Below are 26,876 nucleotides of genomic sequence, written 5' to 3' on the forward strand. Positions count from 1 at the left end.
GTCTCGCGGCCGTCTCGGCGGGCAGTTAACGGCTGATGAACGCAATAATTATCACAACTTACGCATTGTTTCTTTCGTGTTATCATATTTAAAAACATCAACAAAAAATTATGAGTTTATTTACGAGTTAAATTTAGTTTAAGTTTCAGGATAATTTTAGTACCGGTAGGAACAATACAACGACGCGCGACGTACAATATTTAATAATTCGGTTATGATTGTTTTCTTGCAAACTCATAATCTTATTGTAAACAATACATGAATATTAGGACATCTTCTTTCACGTTCTGTAAGTATTTAGTAGCGGTGATAGATCAGTGGTTAGGACTTTGGCTTCACTTTCGGGGTGCCGAACTCGTATCCCAGCACGCATCTCTAAGTTTTCTAAGTTATGTGCGTTTTAAGCAATTAAAATATCACTTGCTTCAACGGTGAAAGAACACATCGTGAGGAAACCTGCATGCCTAAGAGTTCTCCATAAAGTTTTCAAAGGCGTGTGGAGTCCACCAATCCGCATTGGGGCAGCGTGGTAGACTACGGCCTAAAACCTTCTAATGGTGGGGAATGGGTTGATAGCATGATGATGACGATAGTATTTAAAACTTTGCTTTATCATTGTGGCTATTTTGAACAACGAGGAGGTGGTTTTGAAAACCAGGTACGTTTCGTCGATGTTCACGAATAACTTTCTATTGGGTGAAGAGATTTAATAGATCTTTGATGATGTAAGATGGACTTAACGGACATCTGTACTCTCCATTACTTTAGTATATCTTTGAAATTTTAAGGTAGTTATATAGCTTAATTTATTATAGAAAATCATGACTATATTTTTTTTATTAAAACATACATTAAGCCCTAAGTTCATCCTCAGAAGACTTAAGCCAAGATTTTTAATTAGGTGCTTTAATTAGGTGCCTAGACGTATAGTATAATAACAGTAAATAAAAATTCATGAGAAATAACAATTTAGAAAATTATTTTTCCCAAAATATATTTGTTGTGTAATACAATAACTGACTAGAAAATATTTATGTGTTTAGGAAATTATAATTTTATTTAATCGAAATCAACTAGCTTTTTCAGCGGCTTCACTCGCGTTGAAATCTATTGCGGGCAACTTTATATCTCGCCGCATGGTGTTATTAAAATAAAAATATGAAAAAAATTATTGAATATGGAAATCATAATTTTACCGTTTTTAATTAAAAGTTTTTGATTGGTGGTAATTTTGTTAATCAGAATTTATTCGGTGTAAGAATTAGCAGATGGTATATAAATCTGAATTCGAGATTTTATTTTTGCCTCTGTTACTCGTTTATAGTGTTTTTAATACTATCATACATATTGTATCCTTTCAAGTTTACAATATATAGTGTGTGTTTGAGTTTGTAGGTTGTATGTTTGCTCGTTTGTTATCATTTTCTTGTTACCCTTTTGCTCATACTGAGTTACGCTTCCCTTTGAGTATGAGTTACGCTTTCCTTTCGATCTCATCGAGTTAGATCCTCGGCACGCACCGCTAACATTGGAAGTTATGTGCGTTTTAAGCAATCAAAGATAACTTGCTTTGAATTCTGGTTACTGTACGATTAAAGAATTTTTTAATGACAAGGCTACTTGGAAATAGACACTCCACTCCGGGCGCTCCACTCTCATCTCTCAAAAGATTGTAAAATTCTAATTTTACAATCTTTTGAGAGATTGTAAACTGGCAAATGATGTTAAAAAAGAGCAATCCGCTGAGTTTCCTGCCGTCTCTTCTTGGACTGAGACTCTCGGAAACAGACTGACTTGGCGTTTCAAAAGTGCTTAAAAAGAGGTTCCGGGTTCACCCTCCCACTTATAAAACAAGGAGATTTTTTTTTTCCGGAAGATTTATAATTTCCTAATTTTCTCTGAACTGGTCTAGTGGGAAGTTTTGGCCGTGAGCTAGTTACCACATTACCGAAATAAACAAATAAATAAATAAACTGCCATACCCCTACAGTTGGCCCGCTACCATCTTAAACTGTTCAACCTTACTACCAGGTGAGATTTGTTAGAATAAACGAATATTGTAATAGGCTAAGGCCTATTACAATATTCGTTTATTATAGGCTAAGGCCTATTACAAAGACCTATGAAAGTATGTGTATATTGTGTGTGAATTTAACCCATCTCTTCTCAATCCCATCTCTTGACAAATCTCTTTTGATGACTTTGTAGTCGATCTGTGTCGTACCGTTCCCGATGTGCGCTGGCCCTAAGCCTTTTTCCCAGTTATTTTCTTTTACAGTTATTTTGTAAAGTGGGTAAATAATTAAACTTTTGATAAGTATATATAATTAATAAATAAATATTACTACTATATACACTAAACATTCCGCCAAACTGATAACAGTTGATAATGGAATCAGCTCTCTTATAATATAACATATTTCCACATATAAGAAGGTACTAGGTATACATAAAACATGTGAAGTTGGTATGAATTGTATAAGTAGAGCTTTTCTTGACGGAGCTTGTCCGAGGAAGTACTAACGCCATGCTTATTTCTGCCTCGAATCTGCATTGTTGTAATGCTGTGTTCCGGTCTGAAGAGCGTGGTTGTCGGTGTAATAACAGACACATGAGGCTGAACACCTACGCCTTAAATTGTCTGACACAGGGCAATGCTTTGCAGGACCTTTGCAACCTGGACCTTGCATACCCTGTGAAGTGTTGCTCTGTTTTTATACAATCTAAATAAATAAAATAAAAATAAATATACTACGACAATACACACATCGCCATCTAGCATCGCCAGGTACCAAGATAGCTGATGAATATTTTGTTATGAATATAATACACATAAATACTTATAATATACAGATAAACGCCCAGACACTGAAAAACATTCATGTTCATCACACAAACATTTTCCAGTTGTGGGAATCGAACCCACGACCCTGGACTCAGAAAGCAGGGTCGCTGTCCACTGCGCCACTCTGCCGTCACGTCATCTGCTTGGTCCGTCAATAATTTCTATAAAAAAAAAGTTTCCATGAAGGATCTGAAATGGTTATTTTGTTAGTATTTACAATTGCTTCATCATCAGCATGATTGACCCATCAACGGCCCACTACAGGGCACGGGTGTCCTATTAGGATGTGAATGGTTTAGGCCGTAGTCCACCACGCTGGGCAAGTTGTAACGAATCGACCGTACTCGCTAAATAAACAATATTTTAAAAGGACATCTGGTCTTGGGAACTCGTTGCTTCTGACGCTGTAAAAGTCTTTAGTTATTATGGGATGACAAGGTTGGGGTCTTATCCTCTGGATGATCATGTGCCAGTATTATTTAAGAAATTATGAAACCTCACGGAGAGATCCTTGATAGGGACCCAGTTGGTTTAGTAACAAAGTGCGGATTGGTTAACTTGACGTCCTTGAGAATATAATAAAGAAATCTTAAGTTACTCTCGACGTTTACCTTCACCGTAGAAGCAAGTTATATTAAATTGCTTACATTAAAAATAAAATGAATACAACTTTAAAAATGCTTTACCCCTTTAGGTGTACCATCTTGAAGTCAGTTACCCCTTTATCTCACGAGGCATCCACCTAGGTTTGTACCTACAATTACCTGTCTCAGGGTACCTACATACGTTTGCCTCTGCAGATCCCACCTAAGGCGCGGTTAGCTAACTGTTTTTGCGCTCACATGTTTTTGTGCCAGTCTTAGCCTCAGTTCACACTAAAGACATTCTGTTTCAAAATATATCTGTCGCGACGCAAATGCTTGTGACGTTACGGATCAGACTGACTTCAAAACACGGGCTGGGGTCAAGAGTTAGTGGCGTGCACAGAGTTTTTGACTAGGCAGAAGGCATACAATGGAGAAATCCTCCTTTACCAGCTATATTTTTCATTTGCATTGGCAGTGCAATTGTGCATATATATGATGTGTGCGTACTGTATATAGTGAACTCCAAGCGAGACGAAATTATAAAGTGTTGTTTTAATTTTGCTATTTTTATTGGTATATCAAATACCAAAGCGCCATTTGTCACGCCGTAGAAATGGCGCTTGTGTGACGTCATGGGTCTCTACATCTGCGGATAGTCAGCAAATGACGAGGCATGCGGTAGATATGGCAGGCGAGGAACGAGGCCGGCGGTAAATAGCGACGAAGTTGTCGTAAAGAAGTCAATAAGGCTCTACGAGCGCACTATGAAGCAATAGCAAATTGTTAGGAAACCTATGATGTCGCTATTCTGACGTCACATGAAGAGTTAGATAACAGGTATATGGTGCTAAGTATAGCTAGTGACCTCACTGGACATACGAGTAGCTAGTTGTGTGTGGGCGAATGGCGCTTGTGTGACGTCACAGTTATAGGTGATACTGCAAGTGGCGAGCTTCTAAAACCTTTCGAGCGCTCGATGATGTCGGTATAGCACGTTGTGTTGTTGCGAAACATGTGTCGCTAGTGTGACGTCACGGGTTGGGGTAGTTAGCCGGCGAGCGCCGAGGAAAGCGGTAGGACTGTTTGACTGACTCGAGGCTTCTAAAGCCCGTCAAGCACTCAATGAGGTATAGCAAGTTAGTGTTGTTGGGCGACACGTGTCGCTAGTGTGACGTCACGGGTAGAGGTAGATAGCCGGCGAGCGGCGAGGCAGGCGGTAGGTATGTTTGTGCCAACTCGAGGCCACTAAGGCCCTCCGAGCGCGCGATTTACGGCGCGTCGCCCGCACTGTATTTTGGGCATTGGCGATGTTTACAGAGCGTTAGTTGTTGGATGCGGTACACAATTATATTTTTGTTTTTCACACTTAATTAAATTAAGTCCGATCTCCGGAACGCACCTCTAACTTTTCCGAGTAATGTGCGTTTTCAATGCAAGCAATTAATGTGTCACTTGCTTTAGTGGTAAAGAAAATCATAATGGCGAAAACCTGCACGCCTGAGAGTTCTCAAATGTGCATTTGGCCAGCGTGGTGACTTCGGCTTAAACCATTCTAATTTTGTTGAGTTGCAATGCTTAGCCAATTTTTACGACATTTAGCCCAGAGACTTGTTGTTAACGGAAGTGGTGGAAACTTCTTAACTTACACCCTTCTAGTTGTTGACATAAATCGGTTAGTATGGATCGATATTTGGCACGGAGAGGTTTTTTTTATACGAATGATTAATGGACCAAGCGATTGGCTCACCTGCTGGTAAGTGGAAAACCCTCGGCGATAGACAGAGCAACACTACGCAGTGCATACGAAGAACACGCCTTATAAAGTCCGCCCTTTGTCAATCAACTCAAGGCGGAGTTGTTAAGCAGTCTTTTGCCTGTAATTACACCTGCAACCCGCAGACTGATGTACAGCAATTCTGATTGAATGCAGGAATGGGCCTGGCGGTAGTACTTTCACGTACGACCTCTGTCACAAAAAGCTCTACTACTATTGTTTAGAGTATACCCAAGGGATCAAAGCTAGCGAAGCTATTGGCAGATGTAGTATTTTATATGAAAAAAAAAACGTATACTAACCATATATTATCTATCTACCGCATCCATCTCAAGTGTCCGCACGACATCTGCGTCCACGTTCTCTAGTGATTTTGTTATCGGCGGCGCGGCGCGGCACCCCCCGGCGACATCCGACGCCGCGCGCCATTACCGCGACCCGCGGCCCCCGACCCCCCGCCCGGCGGCAACCCCCCGCCTCACGACCCCCCACTCATTAGCCCGATGGCGCGAGACCGGCTGCACTCGCTGACGCCGCGACAAGAATTTTTAGACGCCACTCTCCGAATGCCACACACACATACATACGTGTAAGCTAGGGCTATCTGTGCAAATTACTACTATCTAGTACACATACATAAGTCTATCTATGGTGTATTTTTTCATGAAGACCGCTTTGGTTACCGTTTTCAGATTCGATTTTAGAACAGAGGCAAATTTCGGAAACATCCATTATGCGATTATATCCGCCGAGTTAATGTTTTGGGGTAACTAATTAACTAAGGGGAACGTCCCTTGACTGCAATCTAACCTGGTGGTAAGTGATGATGCATTCTGAGGTGGTAGCGAGCTAACCTGTTAGGAAGTACGGTAGTAATACCCCTAATCGGTTTGTACGCGACATCGTGCCGGAACACTAAATCGCTTAGCGGCACGTTTTTGTCGGTGGAGTGGTAGCTAGCCACAGCCAAAGCCTCCCATAAGACCAGTCCAGAGAAACTTCAGAAATTATGAATCCCCAAAATTCCCCCCGGCGGGATCGAACCGGGGATCTCCCACTTAAAACCACAGGGCTCACGGCCGCGGCAGGAAGGTCGTCAAAGGCTAAAGAGAGCGAGCTTGCAAAGGGAGAGCAAGAAACCGCTACCAATATCTGATGGTGTATTACAGAGTTCATAATAACAAAAAACTTTCCACGAACAATGACTTTTAGACGAATAACTACAAAGTTATCAAAAAAATACGCAGTGACAACCATGGCGACTGGTGAAACGTAAAAAAACCCACCTGGCATAATTTGTAGTTTTAGTTGCTCTTATTTCCGAGAACCGATGGTCCCAAGGTGTTGGAATGGCGAACCGCAGAAACGCAGCGTCGGCAGACCACCCACTAGGTGGTTGGACGACTTCAACCAAGACTGTCTTCTGGTACGATGTCGCGTAGGATTCCAGAACCGATTGGACTGCCACACCTCTTAATTCTTAGTGAGTTCATAGGCTTGTATTAATTAACCGATTGATTTAAAATTTCATTAGAGGTTAACCCTCGTGACAGTCTATGATGGTAGCGGGGTAACCATTCAGCACGGCTAGCGTGGGCAGGCGACAATTATATCCCCGGGGAAAGGATATAAAATTATCTTCTCCCACAGCTTTATCAACTCTCAGAGCACTGGCGCACAAGTGGAAATAATATCCAAATAATATATGTGTATTAATAAACGGGGGTAAAATTCTCCTATTCCATGTTCCAGTGATTTAGCAGGTGGGCACGTTAATTATATCCCTTGTCGGGGGATATAATCGGGGGATATATTTTTTATCTCCCGCCCGTGCTAGCCTTAGGTTAGGGTTTAATATAATACCTAGTAGGGTTTCTACTCGTCATCATACCGGAGTGCAGCAGCAAAATCCCGATGTCAGTGGCCAAAACTGTGTCTTAAGTATAGATTAAAGAATTCAAATTTAAATTCAAAATTCATTTATTTCAAGTAGGCCTAATTAATAAACACTTTTGAAACGTCAAGTCAGTCTGTTTGTAGTGACTCTACCACCGGTTCGATAATAAACGATACTTGAGAACCTGTTCTTAGCTCGATTGCGGTTGGTTAATACGGGCCGAAATCACTTGACAGTATCTATAGTAGGTATGCCAGACTCCTTAGTTTAATATTCAAAACCCTTTGAATGAAAATAAATCTACGAAAAAAAAAATTGGTTGTCTGTAAAGTCGGCTTACTGACGATAGTTGAACGTGATAGTTCAACGTCGTAAGAAAATACTGATGGAATGGTTGCATTTTTCAAAAGAAAATTTTATTTGTTTGATAGATATTATCGTTGCTATAAACAATTGACACCACATTCACTTTTCACTGCAGTTCATCCTTGCCGAAAACATGTAAATGTATTTTTTTTTTTTTTTTTTTTTTAAACGAGGAGGAAAAAATCCCTTCGGACTTCTGCCTTATGGCAGGGCATGTCCGACTTGCACGGACTAAAACAACCCCCAGTATCTGCCAGGTCTGCACGGAACCGCTGGGCATTACTTCATGCCGACCTTCTTTAAGTGTTTTCTCTCTTTTCCTTCTCATCTCTTTCTCGTTCCTCTCTCCTCACCATAATGTTTCTTAGCATTTGTGCATATTTTTGCCATTCCTCTTCACTGGAGAGCATGCGCGCTATCAGACTCTGGGAGTCTACATTACTACTATGTAAATGTATTATTGTATAGAAGCTGTCCACGCGGACGCATCGCTCACTCAAGTAGGATGTCGAACGCGGAGGCCGACTGTGCCTTTTTGTCGCTCGTTCCGCACTCTCGTTTGCACTTCAAGCCTTGAATGGAACGCCTCAGAGCGAGGTAACGCCGCATACGTCATGTTTTTTCGTGCGTGCAGCCGGCTCCATCGAATTATAAGACGTTGTCACGTCAAAAAATTTACTTCTGAACCGTCTCTCATGATCTACCTTACCCATAAACCCTGGTTACCCTGGCTACGACAACTCGTTATTATTAAAAAGGTCTTGTGGTTTTGGCAGTAACCGTCATTCTCATAGTTAAAAAAAATATTCAAAATTATTGTATTTTAAGTAAGCCCATAGGGACGGCCGATTGTGCAGTGGGCAGCACCCTGCTTTCTGAGTCCAAGGCCGTGGGTTCGATTCCTACAACTGGAAAATGTTTGTGTCATGATGTTTTTCAGTGTCTGGGTGTTTATCTATCTATGTACTTTTTTTAAGTTGTTATTTTTGTAAATTATTACCGGAATCTTTTTATTATTATCTTAGTGTTTAATAGCATGTCTTTAATTACAACATGACTCGTTGTAAGCTCAAAAACTATTTGAACTAATAATTAAATTTATTCACTTTTTAATATCTACTTTTCTTAAATCATCTATACAATCCTCTCATTTGTGATCTGGATTCCTGTAATTTGGAAATTTCACTTCAATTTAGGTATATAGATCACAGATTATGCACAATTTTTAGAAGTCTAAACTAAAAAATCTCGGTTTTAAAAATAAACGTAAAGGCAACATTATCGTATTACTTTGAATCGATGTCGAGTCCAGACTGATAAGAATGCTTGTACGACTTAATAAAATTGCCTCCAACAACCAGCCACAATATTATGACTCATAACCGTAAGAGATCGCAGTAAAATCGCTATCAAGAGATTAATTTATAAACACAATAGTCGCACGGCACGGGTGATTGACGGCAGAAATCCCGGTTGTTGACAACCCTAACCAGAACACAAATGAAAACCAATTTTAACTCAACGCAATAAGGTTTAGATTTAAGTTCATTTATATATGAATCGCAGGGTTGGGCCGTTATCTATATTGGTCGTATGGCCTCGCGACGCGCGGCCCTGTTGCACTCGCGTCATGATAACAATTACTAAGAACATTTTAGATATCCACGCTAATGATTTTGTACCCTATCGTGCAGGGAATAAGGGTTATGAAGTGGTTGTTGTATGTATGCCGCGATCAGAGGCGCCGCGTCGAGTCGAATACTAAATACCGAACGGTTTAAAGGTAACATACTAAAATAGTGAGCGCTTGCACACCTCCGCCGAAAAGGTATACCGATATGACGTCACAAAATGAACGGTCAGGGTGCCTGGTGTGAGATTTTCTGCCCACGTTTACTTATTCGATGGCGTGAAAGTGAAGTATGATTTATATAGAATTGAAAGAGCGTCATCTTGTGACATCCACTGTTTCAAATTTTAACTAGATTATTCCCAAGCAGATTAATGAGAACACCCTTACATATGAACAGTATCTGAATAGGTACATCGAAACCACATAAATCAAGAGTCTCGTATAGAAATTACAATGAGCACTAGCTTTGGACATGCAGCTTGGCTTTTGTTTCGCATATCATACAACTAATGGTGGAACTATCAATAGTGGTTTGATGACTAGGTGTTTTTTTTAAATCAAATGTGAAGAAGAAGCGCGTAAATTGTTAAATTTACTTCAATATTTTCTGAAAGTTTTCTAAGGATTTTTAGAAGTTATATTACTTTTAGGATAAAAATGAATTCGCGTGGTTGGAAATGAAAAATAAAAGGATACTTTATGTTTTTAATTTTATTTATATTTTTCATAGGTACCTAAGGTTAGGTACCTTTATCTTACTGTTTAAGTAATGAGTACGCATTTTAAAAATATTATAAGCCATACAGAAACGCTGAATCAGTAGGTAACCTGAGACGGAGGAAGCCTCCTACCAGAGAAATTTAAAAAAATTATTAATCTCCAAATTGCTTCCTCCGGGGACCTCCCCAGTCCCCACTACCCCGTCGGAGAGGTCGCTTGAATCCTGTATGTACTAACATTTTTAAAGTCTTTTTATAGAGCCTTAAAAGCCTCGACGCAAACCGCCGGGCAGGGAATGTCCCATGCGAAGGTGTGTTACCGCTCCAAAGTACACGTACGTAGGTCCGCGTTGCGGCGATATCCTAAGCTAGGTTCGTATGACCTAATTCCCAGTACTCGACTGCATTGCACAATATCTCAACTCTCAAGGACAGTTTGCGTCGGGCTTTGAGTTTTGCGTTTGACTGAAAACGTTTCTAGATGTTTTTGATTACGAGCGGGAATGCAGCTGTTTATTTTTTTACCTATATGAATGTCGTTTCCTTCAGAGGCGCAGACAGATAACTTAATTGTATACGTCAGCCGGATGTTGCGTAGAATTTCTGATATTTCCGAAGATAAAAAAAAATAATAAAATTGATCAAAAAGATTAGATTATTTATTAAGATTTTAATGAAATAAAAAAGGTTTTATTAACGTAAAAATATTTATTTATTCACACTGTTTGTACTGTTACGAAACACGTGTTCTAAATATAAAAATACTAGAATATACAACTTGAACATAGTTTTCATGCCACCTAGAACTAACTTTACGATGTAGAATTCTGGTGTCGATGTGCGCGCGCATCGTAAAAATTCACTCTCATCATTTTTCTCCATCGCGCCAAAAGAAGTATAACTTCAAAAACCTAAGTGTATTATTAATAACTTAAATGATGTTACAACCCCCCTTTTTGCAATCCGTTTGGAGGATTTCTGAAATAGAAAGCCGGTGTCAAACTATTAATATTAATAATGATGAACGAAACGAAACACTTAAAAAATGCTTAATTTAAACATTTTGTTTTGTTTCCATTAAACCTTTTTACAAGACATCACCTATACCTACTTGCCATTTGCCGTTTCAAAGATGAAGTGGAATGATTGATTTCCGTCCAAGATGGATGGTTGGCCCGCATGTTCTCAGTCAACCCATTATGGATCGCTGCCATTCTAATGCCCTCTTAATATTGAACTCTAGTTGTGTCTCGCGATAAAAACAGTCCATATATGATATCAGTTTCCAGAAGGTATACTTCGAAAACTTTGTGCGAAATTTAATCGAGAAGAGTACAGCAGTGTGTCCAGCAGTGGCCCAGTGGTTAAATTTCATATAGATCCGATGAAGAGTTTCGGAGACATACAACGGAATTCTTCGTAATATTATCTACCTAGCTTCTGCCCGCGACTTCGTCTGCGAGGAATTCAGAATCGGGTCTAAAGCTTCGCTCGTTAACAATTTTTAATTTTACTATTTGAGAGATCGGTATAGAAAATACATGTTCTCCATAGCATAGATGCATACTAAATTCCAAAGGCATTAAATTTAGTTGTAGATCTAAAGAAAATAAAGTATTCAGTATTGCCAAGCCTTAAATGAGGGGTTTTCTGCTGTCCGCTGAGGAGTTCTGTCCTATATCTCCAACCACAGTTTGGGCAAAATTAAACACATATTATAACCTCTATAGTACAAAAATAATTATTTAAATCGGAGTTATCAAATTGCCAGAGTTATGGTGTAAAATTGTCACACACTAATCCCCTCTCCCAAAGGAACCGAGCTTAATGTCGGGATTAAAAGTATCCTATATTACTTCCTACACTTCCAAGAATATATGTACAAAGTTTCATGAGGATCATTTAAGTGGTTTTTGCGTGAAAGCGTAACAAACAAACTTACATTGACATTTATAATATTAGTAGGGATTAGTAGGGATAGTAGGGTTATAATATTAGTATTTTTTTACCTGACATTGGCTAATCTCTGTAAAGCCAGAAGAGAAAAAAAATAGTTATTTATATCATTTATAATTTTTCTTTTTTTTTTTTTTTAGTATGATTATTATTAAACCGCGATTGTCAAATCACATAACATAACATAACATCATGGCTGTAACTTTGAAAAGGTTACGCAGTGTATTCAGTATATCGGGTTACACGCACGTTTTCTAGCGAAGATAGTAGTAGTTGCATATTTTTGGCGACTCGGAGCCAGTCGTAGCGCGTAGTACGCAAGCTTGCTTAATACAAGCATATATTTGCTTTTTAGTTGATATAACATTTATGGAAGAAGTCGTTTTATTTTTTGTTAAAAAGTGTTCTATATTCTGTATTATTTTTTCTTTCAAACTTTTAAAAGGGGACCATAAACTGAGATAAAAAGTCAATCCGTCAATGCATTCGGAGAATCGCAAGGACCGCGGATATTCTGTGAAGTCATTAATACGTTTCCGCTACCTGCATTAAATAGGTACCTACGGCTTAACGAGCTGACCGACGGACACGTCACCTCGCGGTACGTGCCCGCGACCTGCATTATTGTTCACTTTATGTACAACCTCTTTTTATGTCTTTGTTTACGATGACGAGGCGAAGCTGATAACAACTGTTCGGAATTCAAAAAAATCTATAAATATCTCATACACTGGACAATTATACATTACTAAAAATATTAAAGCGGATACATCATCATCATATCGACCCATTACCGGCCCACTACACTGGTCTCCTCCCACAATGAGGAGGGGTTAATTCCGTAGTCCACCACGCTGGGCCAGTGCGGTTTTGTGGACTCCACATACCTTTGAGAACATTATGAAAAACTCTCAGGCATGAAGGTTTCCTTACGATGCTTTCCTTCACCTTAAGCACTATGCTATCATTGATCTACCCGTAGATCGTAGACAACATCCGCGTGACTAAACAAAACCATCTTGCTCGTAGGGACATTCAATAGAAAGTTCTCGAAACTGTCGCACCCTACGACTACAGTGCATTGTTGTACGTGATTTCTGATATTTTTATGACTCATTTTTTGCTTCAACCCTAAACAAAAGAGAAGTGACGGAGGGTCATTTAAAAATTTTAAACCAATTGCGCGCGGTCCAGATGAGAAATTTTAAAATGTAGAGCAAAAAATTACTTAGAAAAGATATGGGAATCTATTGTTTGGTAAGAACAAGACCGATATCTGTATTAGTTACGTACGTTATTATTTAAACCATTTATTGGAAGGGAGAAAGAAAGCGTCACTTCTTAACATAATATAACTTTGTTAATTCAATTTAAAACACTAAGATAATCTATTTAACCGAGCTTTTGTTTTAGTCGCGGCGTACGCTGGTATAAAAATATAATTACAATTTACAAAATTAAAATGCTAATATTAGAAATGTGAAAATGTGTTTGTTTGTTTGTGCTTGCCTTGCCTTGCCCTAGCTAAGAAACCAATCAACTTGATTTTTGGCGTTGAGTAATTTGAACGGTCGGATAACAAATGCTACTTTTTATCCCAGGAAACCAAACGCTTCTGACGGGATTTGTTAAAAACTGTAATAAACGCAATCGAAGAACAGCTAAAAATTAAACCAAGTTTAACAATTATTCATTCGAATTAAAAATTCAAATTTAAAATTCATTTATTTCAAGTAGGCCTACTTTATAAGCACTTTTGAAACGTCAAGTATTTCTGTTTTTAGTGACTCTACCACCGGTTCGGAAAGCAGAAAGCATTCTAAAGTCAACATCTCCTGAGGATGCTCCGGTTTCGGAGCGAAACGTGCGTAGAGGGTTTGCCGAAAATTTGTTTGGTGTGGAGTATAAGGATTGAAGAAATTATAAATTCACACAGATTCTCCTGCTTTTCGCGGTGTGTAGCAAATTAAGCTTAATTTTGCGTGGTTAATCAACATTTCTTAAATATAGTTCAACGGGTACATACAACGATAATATTTTTGGATTTATCGATATTTCGACCCAGTTGCAATGATAGTGGTCAAGACGGGACTGATATCATCGATTTCCGCAAAGTAACGTCTGCTACTATCCAATATTTAAAAATTGTACAAGTCTTAAGTTAGGAGGGTTAAGGCTGTAGTTCACCACGCAGGCCCAGTGCGGATTGGTGGACTACACGTGCATTTGTGAAAATTAAAAAAAGAACTCTCAGAGGTATAAAATAACTGAAATAAGTGTATTTCGAATTTGATTTCAATTCATTAACGATAGCATTTAGGTAACGTATGTATAATAATAATGAATGCCATTGTGGAGTGAGGCATAAACTTACGGGTTTCCCCCTCTTATCCGACTTTTGCGGTTACCTGCATCTACATACTCGCAACAGTATAATTACTGAAGCCTCATAAAATAACAATGTAGTAAAATAATTTTCGATACGTTTACTCACAAAGTGACTCTTTTATCACCGTTGTTACTTCTTTAAAGTACCTTATTACGCACATCGTGCATTTTTCCATCACATAAAACGCCCTCGTGCGGTAATTTAAGTGCGGCCTACAAGGATAGCTATGTCTGTTATTATATAGTAAGTTTCTCTGGATAGTGAGGATTGCAAAATATACCATGAAAGTACCTACTACACTTGCTGAGAAAAAAAGCTGATAAGTTTTTCTCGAATAACTTTTATCAAGCAAAATACATAGTGATACTAGAGAGCGAGTTTTTCAGTCGATGTCGTTTATTGACACAGACCTGAAAACGTATCTGATGCAAAACACCGTATCAAAATCGGATCAGCTGTTTTAAAGTGAATAATAACACACGTATACTGAGCCTCTTACCTGAAAGCATATTACTCGTACGGTCGAGATGTGTGTCTAAAATGAACAAAACAAAACAAAACAACAAAAGCCAATAAAACGCTTAAATTAGTTAAGTGGAGTTCACACAATAGATATCAACAGGTGGCTCGAATATGAGATTTGTAGGGCTGCGCAATGCGAAACATATTTTATTGACACTTACATAATTGTTATGATTTAAAGTAATTCTCATTATCAGGGTATTTCTAATAGAGTGAGTGAGTGGGTAATCTATACTTCTATAGTAATCTGGTTTGTCTGTTAGGTACTTTATCCGTGCCTCGGAGAGCACGTTAAGCTGTCGGTCCTGCGCCCGATCGATGTCCGGTCGTGTTTGATTTGCCGTCCCAACGGACTACGAGAGTTCACCTGTGTGCACTATAATATTTCCCGCGTAGACTCCCTGGAGTCCACCATGGCCGTAATTGGCCGCATGGGGATTTCAGCAAAACAACTTTACTAGGTCCTGGATTCTAATCAGACTTCGCAGCATACGAGGCACACCTAAAAATGTACTAAGGCTTATTTTCTTGACATACATTATTTCCAAAAGAGTTGCTATCAAAGCCTGATACGATTCATTACAAATAAGTTGAGACTTCTGACTTGTGACTCCCGACGCAAAAACGACGGGACGTTATTTATTTGACGTGTCTGTGAATGAGTGTGTGCGTGAGTGTGTGTGTGCGTGTGTGTCTGTGAATGAGTGTGTGCGTGAGTGTGTGTGTGCGTGTGTGTCTGTGTGTGTGTCCGTATGTCTGTGGCGTCGTATTTCCAATGGATGAACCGATTGATTTTAGTTTTTTTTTGTTTGCAAGTTTAATTAGTCGGGAGTGTTCCCAGCTAGATGGATGAAATTGGTTTATGACAGCCGCCGCATAATTGCGCATTACATCTTTTTTCACAACTCCCTTAATATGGATATGAAATGAAAGAGCTTTTCTAGTAGAGTTATGTATTAGAGTTATATATTATTATTATTATTATTATTATTAAAAGTCGGGGGCCCAGCCCACTACAGGGCACGGGTCTTATCCCGCAATGAGAAGAGGTTACGGCATAGTCTACCACGTAGGCCCATAGCAGATTGGTTTTCTCCAAACACCTTTGAGAACATAATAAAGGACTTTCAGGCATGCGGTTTTCCTCACGATTGTTTCCTTCACCGTTGAAGCAAGTGTCATATAAGTTCACATAGCTTAGAAAAGTAAGAGGTGGGATTCGAACTCGGCCCCCAGAAAGCGAAGTCGATGGCCTACCTACTCGGCTATCACCGCTTCAACACTAAACATCAGTATTGGCTGACAAAAGCGGTTCATAAATAACCATCTAATCTAAAATGCGATGGAAGTTTGACCGAGATTTGAGTGTTTTTTTGTAATTGCGAACTAAAGTGTTTAAAATAACCAATATTTCTACTTTAACAGTCTGGTCGAACGAAAATAAATCCTAAAAAAACTGGTCAAGGGTGTTTCGGATTACGCATAAGATAGGGCTCCTTGCTGAGACCAGCATAAAGAACACTGCTTATCGTATATTGGTAACAATAGTTATAGAAATTATTATGAGCGCAGTTAGATATTTTAACTGGCTTTCAGAAAAGGCGGATTTCAACTCGGTAAAGTTATTATTTACTCTTATGTTCACTGCAGTATATTAATAGCTTTGAGTAGAATATTTTTATAATATAATTGCGAATAATTTAGATTTAACTTTTACACTTTGTGCAAAATAAGTCGAAAGTAATAAGTAGGTCTGGTAACCTACAAGAGGTTCATTAAAATACAATTTCTTTCTATCTCTTCGCGAATTTTTTTTATTGTTTTAACCAACCAATTTCCATAGCTATAATAGGCAGCTATGGAAATTCGTTTCTTCGAAATATCTTTTACTGCAGTTTATTTTTCACTTACTTCACTTTTACGAATGTACTCGTATCTCTATTACGGAGCCCTAAAAATAGACTTATTATAATTCCGGTTTCAACTTTTTTGCTATGATTTAATGTTGGCGGACATTTGTTACCACTTAAAATATTTATTTGAAAGCTCTCCAATTTGCCATAGAGCACAAACTTTATCTGTGGCAACTGCTCATAGCCGATAACGTTAAGAAGGCGTTCTCATCCCACAGCCGATGACTGCACTTGGCCTGCGTGGTGGAATACGGCCTAAACCATTCTTATTCCGTGAGTAGTCCTGGGCACGTAATGGGGTTGATATTGATCATAAATTTTGAAAGTATAGGACACTTTCTATAGAGCCTTTTACCCGCCTGTAAAATTAAAAGAACTACATCAATAAACGGACGGACAAAAAAAGGCGTAGTTATAGTGCAAATAATCATTAAAAAACTTAATAGGCATTCATTTCGAGATCAAAGACAAACATTCATGTTTAATTGGTTGTGCGGAGGTACTTACACCTACATTTGAAATTAGAATAGATAAAAAGGAAACAGTTTTACTAAAATCGATAATAAGACAACATAAAAATCACCTTCTACAAATAAGGAACAGGAAGCTGTCACATAATGGAGCAAAACAGTATAGAATAATGTGCAATAGAGTACTGGAATACTGTGCGTAATTAAATGCAACGATCCATTGGATGAGTCTTAGATCTGTTAAAACACCACGAGATTTATGTACTTATAGCTATATAGTTACAGCCTATATTCCTGTGAAGGTATTTCCATTAGGTGTTTTATAATGTCGTGATCTCTAAATGGGTGACGCACGTCTCTTTCGACGCGGGATTATTCACGCACGCGGCAGGCGGCTGAAGCTAGATCTCACATTCACGCACGCCTGCGTATCTCGTATTATTTTCTGAGGGTTTTTCGTACATGGCTATTACGTCCGCTCGGACGTTCGGTGGATTTGTATTGTGATTTATATTGTGTTTGGATAAGGGTAAATTAGTAGTTTCGCTCGGCGTGTTGTGTTAATTTTTGTACCTAGTCTGTGTTGAAAAATATTTAATAGATTTTACGGGGAAGGTTTAGTGATGTTCTACCAGGGCCCTATTTAAAAATAAAATAGATGAATAATGTATTCACCTGTTTTTAAGTAGTGGTAGTTTTTAAGTAATTACTTTTTTTGCAATATGGCTGAGTTAAATGGGTCTTTCACTGTGTTGTAGGTTATCTAATATCAGTATCTCTCCCTGCCCGCTCGTGCAAGAACGTGACGATGCAGAAGAAGACGGGACAAAAGATGCCTTTGACTCTCATCCGCCCCCCGCAGCAGTTTCGGGTGAAGGCCACTCGCGCAAGATTTTCCTTAAGGAGGATCTCCGGGCGATAGATACGGGGACATCTTTCGCTTGTGGGAGATAAAACCTCGGGCTGGAAAGCTCACTGTAGTGAGTTTTTTAAGTGAGCCTGTGGCGATTGTACCCCTACAATTGAGCTTTTGCCCCCGGAGGAGGTTCCGCCTCAACGTACGCTGCTGGCTGGGTCGCGGATGTTAGCGAAAGCGTTCCCGTGACCCGGTCACCAGGCCACAAGTTGGAAGTTGGAACACCGCGCCGTGGTTTTTAGTCAGTAAGCATCTGACGTTACTACTGCACTTCCCTGGGTGCAGTAGTATTCATGAAGCTTCCCCACGTAACGTTGATTAATTTTTGCGCTATGTCAAAAGACCAACTTAAATCTACGTTCCGTTATCAATATATAACGAGTAACGGAATTACGAAATACTGTTAAAGGGTGAATAAATATATTTCATAAGGAATCACTCGGTGAAAAATTAAAACCAAGGAAGCATATTTATTTTTCTATACAAACTAATTAAAAACATTCTAAGTGTTTACTTATGACAACCCTATTGAAAATAAGACCGACACGCGCATAGTACCTCCGCGTCGCGACGCGTACCTATTAAAGTGACAGGAGTCACTTGAGTTTTTTTCTGCATGTGATGTATGATCTGTATCTGATTTCTTTCAGTAACAACAATGGCAATGGTTTACTTAGAAACTATTGGGTTCTCGGTTTCACAGATAAATCTCAGATGGTAAATAAAGCTGAAGTATTATTTCGGTTTTAATTTACGCGTTGTAATCTACATACATCGTGTAAATTAAAACCGAAATAATTCACCTACGCGTATTAGTATTATGCTAATATCTTATGATGTTGTGTAGGAGCAAACATACGTACAACAAAATCCAAACCTAACATGACAATAACAAACAGAAAGTGTAGCAAAAACTCGTAAATACATTAAGCCCCAATAATGTCGACGCGCACGCAGCGCACATGCCGTGCCGTGAGACGCGCAAGATATTATTATTGCCCCACAGCGCCGCTTCACGGCCCGGGGCCCAAACAAAAGGGCGAACCGCGCGGACGTCATTGTCGCTTTCCGGGAAAAGATGGCCGCGATTACCGCCACCCGCCATCCGCCGCGCCGTCGCGGCCCACTCCGCTGTAAATCATTATCTCCGTAAAAACTAATTGAAAAGAGCTGCACCTTTTGTTATCAAGGTGGTTTATTGCGTTCGGACGTGCCCGCTCGGGGACGCGCGAGAAATTTTTGTGATAACGCCTGCCCAAAGACGCACGCTTCGCAGAAGTCCGCGGGCCCTAATCGCTAATTATGCTTTCAACGGAATAGCTTAAGGTTATATATACGCGTTCGTTAGGGACGCTTTGCAGGTAGTTTTACGACACAATACCAGGGATTTTCCCTATTGCACTATTAGCTGTTATCGTGTAATTGATAATAGTAAGGCTAGAATAATATCGTCTTAAATATATCGAAATATATAGATGATATATAGATGGTAGTAGTACTACAAACGCTGCTGTACGCGTCATCCGCGGGACGAGTAGAAGTGGTGACAACTGTATTCTGATCTGCCGTCACCAGAAGACAATATTATTCTAGTCTTACTATTATCAATTACACGATAACAGCCAATAGTGCAATAGGGATATATATAAATATATATTGATATATAAAATAGTGCAATAGGAATATATATTTGACGGCCGATTGACGCAGTTTGCTGCGACCCTGCTTTCTGAGTCCAAGGCCGTGGGTTCGATTCCCACAACTGGAAAATGTTTGTGTGATGAGCATAAGTGTTTTTCAGTGTCTGGGTGTTTATATGTATATTTTAAGTATTTATGTATATTATTCATAAAAATATTCATCAGTCATCTTAGTACCCATAACACAAGCTATGCTTACTTTGGGGCTAGGTGGCGATGTGTGTATTGTCGTAGTATACTTATTTATTTATTTATTTATTATTTATATAAATATATATTGATATATAAATGCTCCATCTACCTCTCTTCTTAAGTTGTGTTTCGCTATGTAGCCAAACCGCCCAACCGTAACCGCCAGCCGTACTAGCCAAATTGTGTGCATTGTGCGAACTTGTTATTTAAAATTTTCCTATATTTTGGTCTGGTGTACAATAAATGTGTAATTATCATTCATCAACTGCGAGTCACCCGGTCTGTCTGCCACGCTTAGTGACTATAGGCCAACCCTCCCTGCTATATGCCATTGGTAATGATGCCAGTAGGAGTATTGTTATTTTGAAATCACAGATTTATATGACATTTTGCGACGTCCCTAAAACAAGTGCAACAAGATCGATAACAATATTAAAATAATATTGCTTCAAAGCGATGGTAAGTAGCTAAGAATTTGCATTTTGTATGCACACTTTGAGAATTCCAGTTAAGAATTAAAGGCGCGAAACGGTAAAATTGGTGTCGCGGAAAAAACCTTGGGCGTGTAATAGTGGCTCCGGCAGGTAGACGCCTGTAATGAGCACCTTCGCTCAGGTACCTACTGTGATTCGCGGACCAAGGACCGGCCCACGCTGGATGCGTTAATTGCTGAGGCAGTTTCTACACTACGCCAGTGTCGTTCGTACTTAAATACTACCTGAACTCGTTTTAATAAACTGGCAAACGAGCAAGTTCGGTCCCATAGAATGTGACATAACGTCAGAATAGATATGCAGTGCTTAGTCAGGCACAAACAATTATTCCGACTTTATGCCAAGACTTTTTAAAGGTGTTTAAACTTTTCAGGTTTTATTAATAAAGGTTGATTCACGTCGGTATAGTTAAGCAATGTTAAGTCGGGTTTAGGCATTTGGAAGGTGCTGTCGGTTGAAGTATAACAAAATACTATAACTATTCCGACTTCATACCATGAATATTTGTAAGGTCTATAATCTCTTTGGGTTTTATTCATAAAACTTGCATCATCATATCAACCCATTATAGGCCGACTACAGGGCACGGGTCTCGTTTAGCAATGTGAAAGGCTAAGTCCGTAGTTCACCGTGTTGGCCAAGTGCAGATTGGTGGACTTCACATGCCTTTGAGAACATTATGGCGAACTCTCAGGTATGCAGGTTGCCTCACGATGTTTTCCATCGCCGTTCAAGCAAGTGATATTTAATTTCTTAAAACGCTTATAACTTAGAGGTGTATGCTAAACTCGGACCCCCGAACGAGAAGCCGAAGTTCTAAACACTAGGTGTCAAACGTTGCACAATGTCGCAATAATTATGCAGTTCTTAAATATAGTGACATCCAATTTGACATCTGGTACCTGCGAGGTCCATTCGTGACCACGATTTATGCAACTGGGTCGAAATTTTGACAATTCCCTTAACATTATCGTGGTATGTACCCGTTGAACTATATTTAAGAAATGTTAATTAGCCAAGAAAATCTAAGTTTAAATTTTTTAATTATGCAGTGTTTTTGCGTGCATAAATGAAATGAAAATACACTTTATTGTACACCTAACAGAATGAAATTGTAAAAAAAAACACTTAATATAACACACAGGTACAATGGGCGGCCTTATCGCTAAAAAACGATCTCTGCCAGGCAAACCAACCAAGGAAAGGGAAAAAAAAACTTAGACCTTAGGGTTAGGACGTACACAAGAAGAAGTTACCAAATTAAAAAAATATTATATCAATCATTATATCATACAAAGTTTTGTACAACACAAAGGAAAATGACTCGGAAGCAAAAAAAAAACTAATTAGCGTGGTATAAAATGCATTTTAAGAAGTATCTTGAAAATCGGTAGTGACACCGCGCGCCTAATTTGGAAGGGGAGAGATATTCCATAGCCGAACAGCTTCAACTAAAAAGGTTTTTAGAGTAGAAAGTAGTACTATGGGAAGGAGTTTTTAGGATAAGGTATCTATTCCGGCGCTATGCCACGTTTGTCAATAATCGGGTTCATGTCTAGCCGAGACATACATCTGTGTCGCGTGCCGGCTGTGAGGCTGCAGAGAAGCGCGCGCGAATGTAAATGCGCGGTGCGTCGCGGCATCTGCTATATCCTGCGGCATGCCTACATAGTGATTTTCCATCAATTCCTTTACCTACTCGCGTGCGTCGATTCCTACTTGCAATCATTGATTTTATTACTCAGCGTGAGGTCTTAACGTAATTTAACCACTAGGCCTTCATCCTTTTGTTTTTTGACGTGACAACGTCTTATAAATTGGTTTGCCGGGTGACACTTCAAGAAACTGCGTTACGCTCCGCTCACGTTATGCGCTCACAATGAGAGCGAGTGAGAGGCACGCGTCCCTTCCACTCGGGCATGGTTAGCCCGCCTAAGAGCGAGAGAGACAGACATAAAAAGTGAAAGGCACGCGTCCCTTTGTAGTAAACGCTGTTTCATTGTACGCAAATGTATTGCAAGTTATTGTATGTATATTTGTATATAAATACGTATGTATGTGTAAAGGTAAAAATAAAATTTTGTTAATATGAAATTCAGTGCGAGATTCTTTGTATAAATTAATGTTTTAAATATAATTCTTTGTATAAATAAATGTTTTAAATTGTTACTATTATTTCATCCTTCTTCCTACTATACGAATGAATATTCACATTAAAATTATTTCGTTGTCACGTAAAACTTTCGCCCGTATACCGACTTTACAGGCAACCAATTTTTTAATCTACGATTAATAAACTGCCTATAACAGGTTATGTGACTTTTCCAAGTTCGAACTCGGCACGCACCCTTTTCTAAGTTACGTGCGTTTGAAGTAATAAAATATCACTTGCTGTAACGATGACTTTATAGTATATTAACTTAATCTTTGTTTAACAAAACTTTAGTCTTTATAAAAAAAGTGGATATAAACAATTGATTCACTAGAAACGGACATAAATTGGTGATATCAGCATAACGTCTTAGAAAAGTGCAGAAAACCTTTATGGGCCTGAGTAAAAGTACATGATTTTATAACATGATTCCAGGCACGCACCTCTAAATTTTCTAAGTTATGTGCGTTTTAAGCAAAAAAATATCACTTGCTGTAACGATAAATATATAGAATATTAGCTTAATCTTTTTTAACAAAACTTTAGTCTTTATAGAAAAAGTGGATATAGATAAACAATCCACTCACTAGAAACGGACATAAATTGGTGATATCAGCATAACGTCTTAGAAAAGTGCGTAAGTGTAAGTATAGGCTTATATAACATGATACCGAAGGTAATGTAAGAATTACCTTTACGTAAGTTTAAAGACTGTATAAAAATACATTTAATACATTGAGGTTACCTACTATACAATTGATGAATTTCTAAATGACAAGGTTGCTTGAAAGCAAGCCGTCCCGCTTTCATCTCACACAAGATAAGACAATGATTGTTAAATTGTAAAATGATGTTGGGAAAGAACAACTGCTGAATTTCTTTCCGGACTCTTTTCGGTAGAATCTGCCTTTCGAACCGATGTTAGAGTCAGAACTAACAGACATACCTGACGTTTCGAAGAGCTTATAATTAGGTCTACTTTAAATAAATGAATTTTGAATTTGAATTTTAAAGGAAATCATCGTGAGGAAACCTGCATGTCTGATAGGTCTCCATAATGTTTTCAAAAGCGTGAGAAATCTACAAAGCGGACTCGGATTTATCACACAAATATTTTCCAGTTGTTGGAATCGAACCCACGGCCTTGGACTCAGCAAGCTGGATAGGATTCACTGCGCCAATCGGCGGTCAATGAATAAACGTCACTGATAAAGTTATTTTTAAATGATGCTGGCAGGTTAGAAATGTTACCGACATACAGGGGCAGATAGGTATATTTCTTTCCACTCCAGCACATAGGCGAGCTACATGCAGACACCTCGCACTTCGCAGCTAGTCACTTAAAACCCCACGATCCCTCTCGAATGTTAAATCGTCCATACACGAAGAAACCAGCCGCAAGTGTCATCGCGAGCGACGGATTCCACGTGTACGCCCATACACAGCCCGACTCAAACTTTATGTCCTCGCAGAAGTTAGCTGCGAGTGTACTTCGAAAAGGTAGTCAACTGTACCTTCCCGTTGATTGGCTGACACGGAATATTTAATTCTGCGTTTTGAAACGCAATAATTTCAAGAAGGCAAAAAGTTTGAATACCTGCACCTTCATCAAGGCGTTTTCACAGATCGCATTCATGATAGTGCGTTTCTACGAGTAAGCCTTGCGTTACCGTTTGGTACATGTTATTGGTGTAAGCTACTAGCACAAGTAACTGGTGCAAGCACAGTCCTACTACTCATATATTACTGTACTGGGGCACTCTACTTGCACAAGCTTTCCATGATGCCACGTCTCGTTGCAAGCAAGAAATATCGCTCGATTTCGGTGACCAGTTGTGTAGAAGTGTGGTCGGCAGTTTTGAAGCGATGGATCTCTTTTTGCCTGTGAATGGGGACCTTTATCCGTCGCGAGGCCGAGGGTGGGAAATGTCGAGCGTTCATCTACCCGCTTAGATGCGGGCTTAGCAACTATAGCAGTGCTGTGTTAGTAGATCACCGTCTTTGTGTGAACTACTTACTACTTACTACTAGGAACTACGGTCAAATGTCATGAATATTTTGTTTTTCACCACCGTCGCAAAAACGACGGGGTGCTGTAAGTCTGGCGTGTCTGGGTGTGGTTGTGTGTGCGTCTATCTGTGGCATTGCAGCGGCCGAACGGATGAACTGATTTTGATATTGTTTTTTTGATTGAACGGCGAACAAGTCGGAAGTGATCTTAGGTATGTTAGATGAAAATTGATCCAAGATGGCCGCCACCACAAAATGGCTAATTATAATTTTTTTTCACAACTTCATGATTTTTCACAAAAATGAAAATAAGTATATTTGATTCAAAGCCAATGTTCATGACATTATGTCAGTGGGTATTTTAATATAGATATCGCTGCATTTTCGATACATTTCGTTCTTGTTTGAGATTCAAACTATACCTCCAACGAGGATACCTCCCAGTGTCTGGAAAGAACGATGGTGAATACCGCATCGCAATCCATTGCGTAGTTTAGGTGGAGTTAGCGGGTAAACAGCGTGAAGTTATTTTGTTCAATACCATGTAGAGAAAAGTAGATGAAGACATTATGAAACACCGGGAAAGCGTCGGGAATATTAAAATAACACTGCTTTTAGCGATAACAGTAAGCTCCCAGGTGAAGGTTTAATTCATAATCTGCTATTGTTTCATGTGAACAAATAAATTTTCATTTCATATTTTTCATTTTTCATATTCCACTTTGAAAAATTACTGTAACATTTCGCTAATTTTTTTCTTATTCACGAAGTCATGCGACTTTGACTCATGCGAAGTCGGGTCGCTAGCTTTTAAATAAGTAATATATATACTGTTCTAAGTTACGGTAATAAGCCTTCTGTACCTATACATATCTGCACCTTAGTACACCCACGAAGAAAATAACATTTCTCAATTACGCGAAAATTTTGTTTTATGATAAAGCTTTGTTTTGAAATACAGTTGTCTTGCAGTGACGTGTTCGATAAACGATCTCCGCAAGTGATATCGCGAGGCGAACCTGCGGCTGATAAGGCATCACGGACACCGGTGTAGGTATGCTGATAACGGCGCCGCGTGTGATAAGGGAACAATGCTCGGTTACATAATCTTCGGGAGCGGCCCGTAATAACGTGCCTATGTTTAAAACATACAGTTTCCCTGACCGATTTGGCCACGGTGGTGAATGAATGAATACACTTTTATTGTACACCAAAGAAAAAAAGTAGTTACAGAGATATAAATACATATCAAGAGAGTACAATTTGGTGGATATAGCGATTTCTTCCAGGCAACCAATGGCGTAAAAGGTGGTTTATGGTAACCACGCGGAAGTGGTATAGTGCACTCTGTGACTCTCATAGTAAGATGGAACGGCATCACCGACACGACTGGAAAGAGATCAAGCGGGACCGACAGCTCAACGTGCTCTACGAGGCACGGAGTTGAAATTTGAAATTGGCGGTGATTTATTCCGCCGGGTTATGGCGTATCACGCGACAGGCTTCCGACAGGCGAAAATCTCGCGATCACTGCTGTCAAACGTCACTTTTGTTTATGTATTGTATGGAAAAGTGATGAAAAGTGAAGTTTGACAGCAGTGATCGCAATATTTACACCTGTCGCAAACCTGTCGCTAGATACTTAATCACCCTGCCGGGCTGGTTAGCTTTTGACTGCAATCTCACCAGTTTGTAAGCGACGATACAGTCTATGAGGTTAACGGGCTAACCTGGTAGGGTATGGCAGTTATATGAACACCATACCCCTAATCGAACATAAAATGGCTCGATGACATGTCTTCGTCGATAGGCTGGTCAAAAATGAAGGCTAAAACGCCATGAAGTCTAAAACGCAAGTTCGGTCAATACGAGTTATATTTAGCGTAGAGATATTATTTGCTTACCTTCCATAATAGATTATCTAAATAAAATAAGTCATAATAAGTATTAGATATATATACTTAAAACTATCGCCTAGTATAGTAGTAGCTAGCTGTTATGTCAATAAATAAATAAATAAATAAATAAATATACTACGACAATACACACATCGCCACCTAGCCCCAAAGTAAGCGTAGCTTGTGTTATGGGTACTAAGATGACTGATGAATATTTTTAGGAATTATATATAAATAAATACTTAGAAAATACATATAAACACCCAGACACTGAAAAACACTTATGCTCATCACACAAACATTTTCCAGTTGTGGGAATCGAACCCACGGCCTTGGACTCAGAAAGCAGGGTCGCTGCCCACTGCGCCAGTCGGCCGTCGAATAATTCAACCAAGTTACACGATTCCGAAAAGCTAATAATACATTTCCCGTCGTCCCTCACG

At 39.2% G+C, this 26,876-nt stretch overlaps 1 protein-coding gene across 1 annotated transcript in view; it reads left to right on the forward strand.

The window, feature by feature from the left end:
- LOC120631943 (dynein regulatory complex subunit 7) overlaps positions 1-26,876 on the forward strand; it is a 249,913-nt gene that overhangs the window by 8,779 nt on the left and 214,258 nt on the right. The window lies entirely within an intron of this gene.

The sequence above is a fragment of the Pararge aegeria genome, chromosome 19 (assembly GCF_905163445.1).
Source record: "Pararge aegeria chromosome 19, ilParAegt1.1, whole genome shotgun sequence".
NCBI classification, from domain to species: domain Eukaryota; kingdom Metazoa; phylum Arthropoda; class Insecta; order Lepidoptera; family Nymphalidae; genus Pararge; species Pararge aegeria.